Below are 6,795 nucleotides of genomic sequence, written 5' to 3'. Positions count from 1 at the left end.
CATCCTTTGGCCATATCACATCACATAGCATACCCTGCAAAAACAAGTTAGACGTCCTCTAATTGTTGTTTGCATGTTTTACGTGGCTGCTATGGGTTTCTAGCAAGAATGTTTCTTACCTACGCAAAAACCACAACATGATATGGCAATTGCTATTTACCCTTCATAAGGACCCTTTTCATCGAATCCGATCCGACTAAAGTGGGAGAGACAGACACCCGCCAACCACCTTATGCAACTAGTGCATGTTTGTCGGTGGAACCGGTCTCACGTAAGCATATGTGTAAGGTTGGTCCGGGCCGCTTCATCCCACGATGCCGCCGAATCAAGATTGGACTAGTAACGGTAAGCATATTGAACAAAATCAATGCCCACAACTACTTTGTGTTCTACTCGTGCATAGAATCTACGCAATAGACCTAGCTCTGATACCACTGTTGGGGAACGTAGCAGAAATTCAAAATTTTCCTACGTGTCACCAAGATCTATCTATGGAGAGACTAGCAACGAGGGGAAGGAGAGTGCATCTACATACCCTTGTAGATCGCTATGCGGAAGCGTTCAAGAGAACGGGGTTGATGGAGTCTTACTCGTCGTGATCCAAATCACCAATGATCCTAGTGCCGAACGGACGGCACCTCCGCGTTCAACACACGTACAGCCCGGTGACGTCTCCCATGCCTTGATCCAGCAAGGAGAGAGGGAGAGGTTGAGGAAGACTCCATCCAGAAGCAGCACAACGGCGTGGTGGTGATGGAGGAGCGTGGCAATCCTGCAGGGCTTCGCCAGGCACCGCGAGATATGAGGAGAAAGAGAGGGAGGGTTGCACCAACAGGCATGGGTGAAAAAGCCCTCCTTCCCCCACTATATATAGGAGGGCCTAGGGGGGCGCCGTCCCTAGGAGATCCAATCTCCTAGGGGGCCGGCGGCCAAGGGAGGTTTCCCTCCCCCCCAAGGCACCTAGGGGTGCCTTCCACTAGTGGGACTCTTCCCCTTTCAAAACCCTAGGCGCATGGGCCCCTTGGGGCTGGTGCCCTTGGCCCATGTAGGCCAAGGCGCACCCCCTACAGCCCATGTGCCCCCCCGGGGCAGGTGGACCCACCCGGTGGACCCCCGGGACCCTTCCGGTAGTCCCGGTACAATACCGATGACCCCGAAACTTGTCCCGATGGCCGAAACAAGATTTCCTATATATAAATCTTTACCTCCGGAACATTCCGGAACTCCTCGTGACGTCCGGGATCTCATCCGGGACTCCGAACAACATTCGATAACCACATACAAACTTCCTTTATAACCCTAGCGTCACCGAACCTTAAGTGTGTAGACCCTACGGGTTCGGGAGACATGCAGACATGACCGAGATGACTCTCCGGTCAATAACCAACAGCGGGATCTGGATACCCATGTTGGCTCCCACATGTTCCACGATGATCTCATCGGATGAACCACGATGTCAAGGACTTAATCAATCCCGTATACAATTCCCTTTGTCTAGCGGTACGATACTTGCCCGAGATTCGATCGTCGGTATCCCGATACCTTGTTCAATCTCGTTACCGGCAAGTCTCTTTACTCGTTCCGTAACACATCATCCCGTGATCAACTCCTTAATCACATTGTGCACACTATGATGATGTCCTACCGAGTGGGCCCAGAGATACCTCTCCGTTTACACAGAGTGACAAATCCCAGTCTCGATTCGTGCCAACCCAACAGACACTTTCGGAGATACCTGTAGTGTACCTTTATAGCCACCCAGTTACGTTGTGACGTTTGGCACACCCAAAGCATTCCTACGGTATCCGGGAGTTGCACAATCTCATGGTCTAAGGAAATGATACTTGACATTAGAAAAGCTTTAGCATACGAACTACACGATCTTTGTGCTAGGCTTAGGATTGGGTCTTGTCCATCACATCATTCTCCTAATGATGTGATCCCGTTATCAATGACATCCAATGTCCATGGTCAGGAAACCGTAACCATCTATTGATCAACGAGCTAGTCAACTAGAGGCTTACTAGGGACATGGTGTTGTCTATGTATCCATACATGTATCTGAGTTTCCTATCAATACAATTATAGCATGGATAATAAACGATTATCATGAACAAGGAAATATAATAATAACTAATTTATTATTGCCTCTAGGGCGTATTTCCAACACAGAATTGGTGAAACAAATTAATTCCTACATTTTCACCACTAAACAAATCACAATTAGTCACACTGATCACACTCATACCCCTGGGTAGCTATCCAAACTGAATCCCCGGTCAGTTAATCACCAGAATTTACCAATTAAGAATTCAAAACACACTCACCCTCTCATTACTGCATGTTTGACGTGTAATAATAGTCATGATAAAAGACTTGGAATTTGCAGAGTAACATATTTCCCTTCTCGCCTCCAAACACACTCATCCAAGAATTAATAGCTTAAATACCAAACTGGGATTACTCAAGCTAGCTAGTTTGCTCTAGTTTGTTAGCTAATCATGGAGTGTGCGTAGACCTAGCTGGTCTAATTGATGGGCTGAAGCCAAATGCCAGTGCGTTGACACGAAATCATAAAATATAGACACAATGATCAAATTATTCTTTTAATTCAAAAATATGTTGTAAGCATGATGGCATCTGGTTTCCATCATACAACGACAAATACTTGTGCATTGGTATAGGTCTTCAATAAATAAAGCATTAGTAAGATAACACAAGTTATTGCATGTCTTCTCCCTTTCACTCTCTTTGTCTATCACTTGGCTTCCATTCTCCCTTTCTCTTTCTCCCTCTCCACCTGCTCCTTGACACAATGCTATCACTATTGGTGAAGCTATGAATTAGGGATGAGTGCAATCAGAACAATTATATTATCATTAAGGGTTAATTCAGAGTTAAACTGAATTCTGATTTCTAAATCATCAAATACAGAGTTGATTACAAGGTGAGCAAACAAAAAACAAAATTTACAAAGAGAAAAAAATCTAAAAGATATACAGGAGTAGCCAAATGTAACATCAGGAACCAATTCCCCAAAAGAGATTTAAACTGCATTTTGGTACCTATGAGATCACAGGAGCAGGCCATCAGCGCTGACAGTTTCATTTTCATGGTTGAAGATCATAGCATTGCGTCACTTCGAGAAATCCGTACATTCCTCGAGAAATGATCCCAGGAAATGAATAACAAGATGGAGCATCAACTTCTGTAATAGAAAAATAATACAAAAGAATAAAGCTCTGAAAAAAAATCTTACTTGCTCACATTGAGAGATAAAACGATAGTGTGTTGTTACTGTCCAGGTTGACAATTATAGACTCATCAATAGCAAGTGTAGTCTTAATTTATAGAAGGACAATATAAATCTTGTATATAGAACTCATTCAACAGGTTTAGGAGCCTAAATGTAAGAACATGTATTGACATATCTTTAGTATTATAAATGAAGATAATTTTATGGTCTATTGACGCCATTTGATAAATTAAAAAGAAGGTTCTTACCTGCCGCTGGGATGTGAACTATTGTCTAGAATTTCAGATAACCATGCACAGTATTTGGTCGAGTATCGGTGTGAACTCACACATGCACACACACACAAACAAAGAAGCCCTCGTCCAACCCGGAAAGGAAATCTTGCCCACGCACTCCGCAGGCGAGCTCGTCCAATCTCACTGCCACTCCGTCTCCCTGGCTGCCGTCCTCCGCCTCCATCCCTCGCCTCTCCACCTCCCCCATCCCCATGCTGCTTTCATCGACAACCACCCATTGCCGCTGCCTTCGATGTGGTTACCTTCACCACTGCCACTGCATCACCATGCCTCGCCATAATCTCCATGCCCTCATTGGTCACGTCCACAGATCAAATAGTAGGACCTACAAACTGGTTATACGCCCAAAAACTCAGCATGCAAGATCAATGTAAAACCAAACAAGATTCTGCAAACTGAACCACATATAACTCCCATGCAAAGAAGGGTACTCTGCATCAGTTCCATAGTCACATGATAGACAATAGATACTGATTTCCTATCAGATGAGTAGACAATGTTGCGAACCTCCCCATGCAATTCTGCAAAGGGTTACAAAATCGTGGAAGGAAATTTGGGGAAACAATTGAACTCCTCCTAATGAGCTAATTACGTCCTCACTCTGCCTTAATGTGACGACGACTTGGCTACCTCTGCTCTCATGGCCCCTCAAAACTTCGATGCTGAAGCAGGATGAGTTGTACTGAATGAATGTGGCAGTTTGGTTGTCGTACATGTTTTAGTGCAGACAATTTATACCTAACACATTGATGTATCATGTACTCCCTCCGTCTCAAAATAAATGTTTCAACTTAGTACCAAGTTTAGTATAAAATTATACTAAGGTTAAGACACTTATTTTGGGACGGAAGGACTATGATACTCAATGGTGGAGAACAAACTGATTTCAAGGATGCATCACATGATTACAAACTTTGAGAAGCATAATTAGATGCTTGTGATCGTCACAATGTAGAAAACTGATGCTTTTGTTCAAGTGCGTCAACCGAAGAATTGCAAATTAATGGAATTTGTATGTGTTGTCAGGTGTGATTGATGACGTGCTACTTTTGCACGTCGTCGTGTAATGGCAAAACTGATGCTTTTAGTTGCTTCCATCTCAGCATGTTGTTGATCTCCTGAAGCACACTATGGTAGCAAGCATCAGCATTGAATGAGACCCAGCTGGCGGAGAGTAAGGGATGGGTTCAACAAGGGCATCAGATCAGACCTCAGGGAGACCTCCGAAGGCATTCAACCACGAGATCATGACCTGATCTATGGCGTGGGCATGCCCGAGGGCAGCCCGAGCACGACCTGGTCGAGGACGTACCTGGAGACGGTGGCGGCGCTCCTATCCCTACGGTGACGCACTGAACTACACAGTAGGGTAAGCTGAGCGCCTACCTGTAGCCGTCGCCTGCTTTCCTCCATGGACTCCGCTCCTCCTCCACCCTCTGCTTCTCCCTTGCGGGCCTCTGCGTCAGAGTCTCCGACCTGGATCTAGGAAGCGGAGACGCCCCCACCGAGGCATCCGACGAGTACGGCCGGTCGGCCGCTACCACATCCAACGAGACCCTCCTGAGGTGGGGATGAATGGTGGGAGCTTCAGCCCCCCACCTCCTCCTCGGCTCCCGGCGCTGCCCGCCCCCCATCTCCTCCCCCGATCCCTCCGCTTCTAGGGTTCTAGGGTTCTAGGGTTCACCACCGCCACCGCTCCTCCGCTTCTAGGGTTCACCACCACCACCGCTCCTCCGCTTCTAGGGTTCGGCGAAGGGACGAAGGGCGGCGGCGGGCGAACGAGAGCAGAGATTCGTGCGTGCGAGTGTTTCTCGTTCGAGGGCAGGAGACCTAGCGCTACGTGCGGGCGATTGGTTCTGCATTTTTTTTCGCTGGTTAATTTTCGCTGGTTAATTTTTGTCGGTTAATTTTCGTAGATTTTTTTCGTTCGTCTGTCTTGGTGCGACGGGATGTTAGGGCCTGGAGTGCGTGGGGGCGGGCGGGGGATTCGGCTTGAGGTTTTTTTGGTTCTATGCGGCTTACCGTGAGACGGGAGGTTGGGCGTGTGCGGGACTCGATCACGGGGTTTTCCTTGGTTTTTCGCGGCTGAGAGGGAGGTGGGAGGAAGTATCAAAGAAGTACCAAAAAAGACCGGGTGAGGTGGGTCGAAAATAAAACCCGGAACGCGACCTACCAACTGAGACATTAGGAATAGAGATACGGTATATTATACACACACTTTTTCCCTAAGAGAAGGCTACATGATTGCTTACATTTTCTGGACGCATGCGGTGAACACGTGGCACTCACATGGCTTTGTCCTGGCCGCACGAGAGGCACGGCAAATGATGGTGGATGGTCACATGCAGCTTCAATCTCCATGCCCGCCTAGTAAAACATATCGATGAGTAAGAGCATGTACATCCGGGCTCACCGAACCTCCTTATGCGTATGGCGGACGCCCCATGACCGGTCAAAAAAAAGCTACACAGATAGACTCCTCATGCTAGTCCTATATGCCCAAGCTGACCGGCACTGCTCATATCCAGTTTAAAGTAAGCCGGACGGCGACCCCCAACCCTAGCCGCATTCATTTCCCTCCCTCTCTGCACCGCCACCCTAGCCGCATCCACTTTCCTCCCTCTTAGCTCGCCGTCTGTCGACAACCATGGCCCGGCAGAGGGTGACGACATACATCATGTTCACGGCAGGGTGGTGCCTTGAGCTGCTCGAGGAGATCCGGGGTAGGCGCAAAGCCCGGATTAAAGTCGGCCTGCCTCTGGACTCGCCGGAGTCGGAGGAGGAGCTGGCTGAGTAGCAGCCTTAGGCGGAGCCAAAGGAGGAGGATGCCATGGAGGATGCGGAGCCGGCTGCGGGCTACACAATGGAGGACACGATGGAGGATTTCGAGGTGGCCCACCCAAGCGGAGGAGGCGGCAGAGCTTGTAGCCATCCTCGACTCCATCCATTCGGAGGCCGAGGTGGAGGCCGCCGCTGCTTCCTCTACCAGCGGAGGGCGGAGATCAACGAAATCTTCGTCTACATAGAGTCCGACGATGAGCTGAAGTTGCCGCATGTAGCTGATACGTTCATTTTGCATCATTATTTCGTATTGTAACTAATATTATTTCAATGATGTATTTCACATTATGGTGCAATTCTAATGATTTTTCTCTCTTAACTTGTGATACGTTCATTTTGCATCATGTTTTTCTACTATTATTTTTATTGCTTTAAAGTTATATTTCACTTTTGATGCAGTTC

General features: G+C 47.5%; 1 long non-coding RNA gene across 1 annotated transcript; it reads right to left on the bottom strand.

Moving 5' to 3' along the window:
* Nucleotides 1–2,739: 2,739 nt before the first annotated feature.
* On the bottom strand, nt 2,740–4,250 carry LOC119358761. The gene is made up of 3 exons (XR_005172294.1): nt 3,585–4,250; nt 3,066–3,208; nt 2,740–2,818 (listed from the first exon to the last, which is right to left on the bottom strand). It is a non-coding gene; the product is annotated as an uncharacterized LOC119358761 (long non-coding RNA).
* Nucleotides 4,251–6,795: the final 2,545 nt, after the last annotated feature.

Source organism: Triticum dicoccoides, chromosome 2A (assembly GCF_002162155.2).
Source record: "Triticum dicoccoides isolate Atlit2015 ecotype Zavitan chromosome 2A, WEW_v2.0, whole genome shotgun sequence".
Lineage (NCBI taxonomy): Eukaryota > Viridiplantae > Streptophyta > Magnoliopsida > Poales > Poaceae > Triticum > Triticum dicoccoides.
Note: the sequence above shows the minus strand (reverse complement) of the source record. Positions and strands in the feature narration are given on the sequence as shown.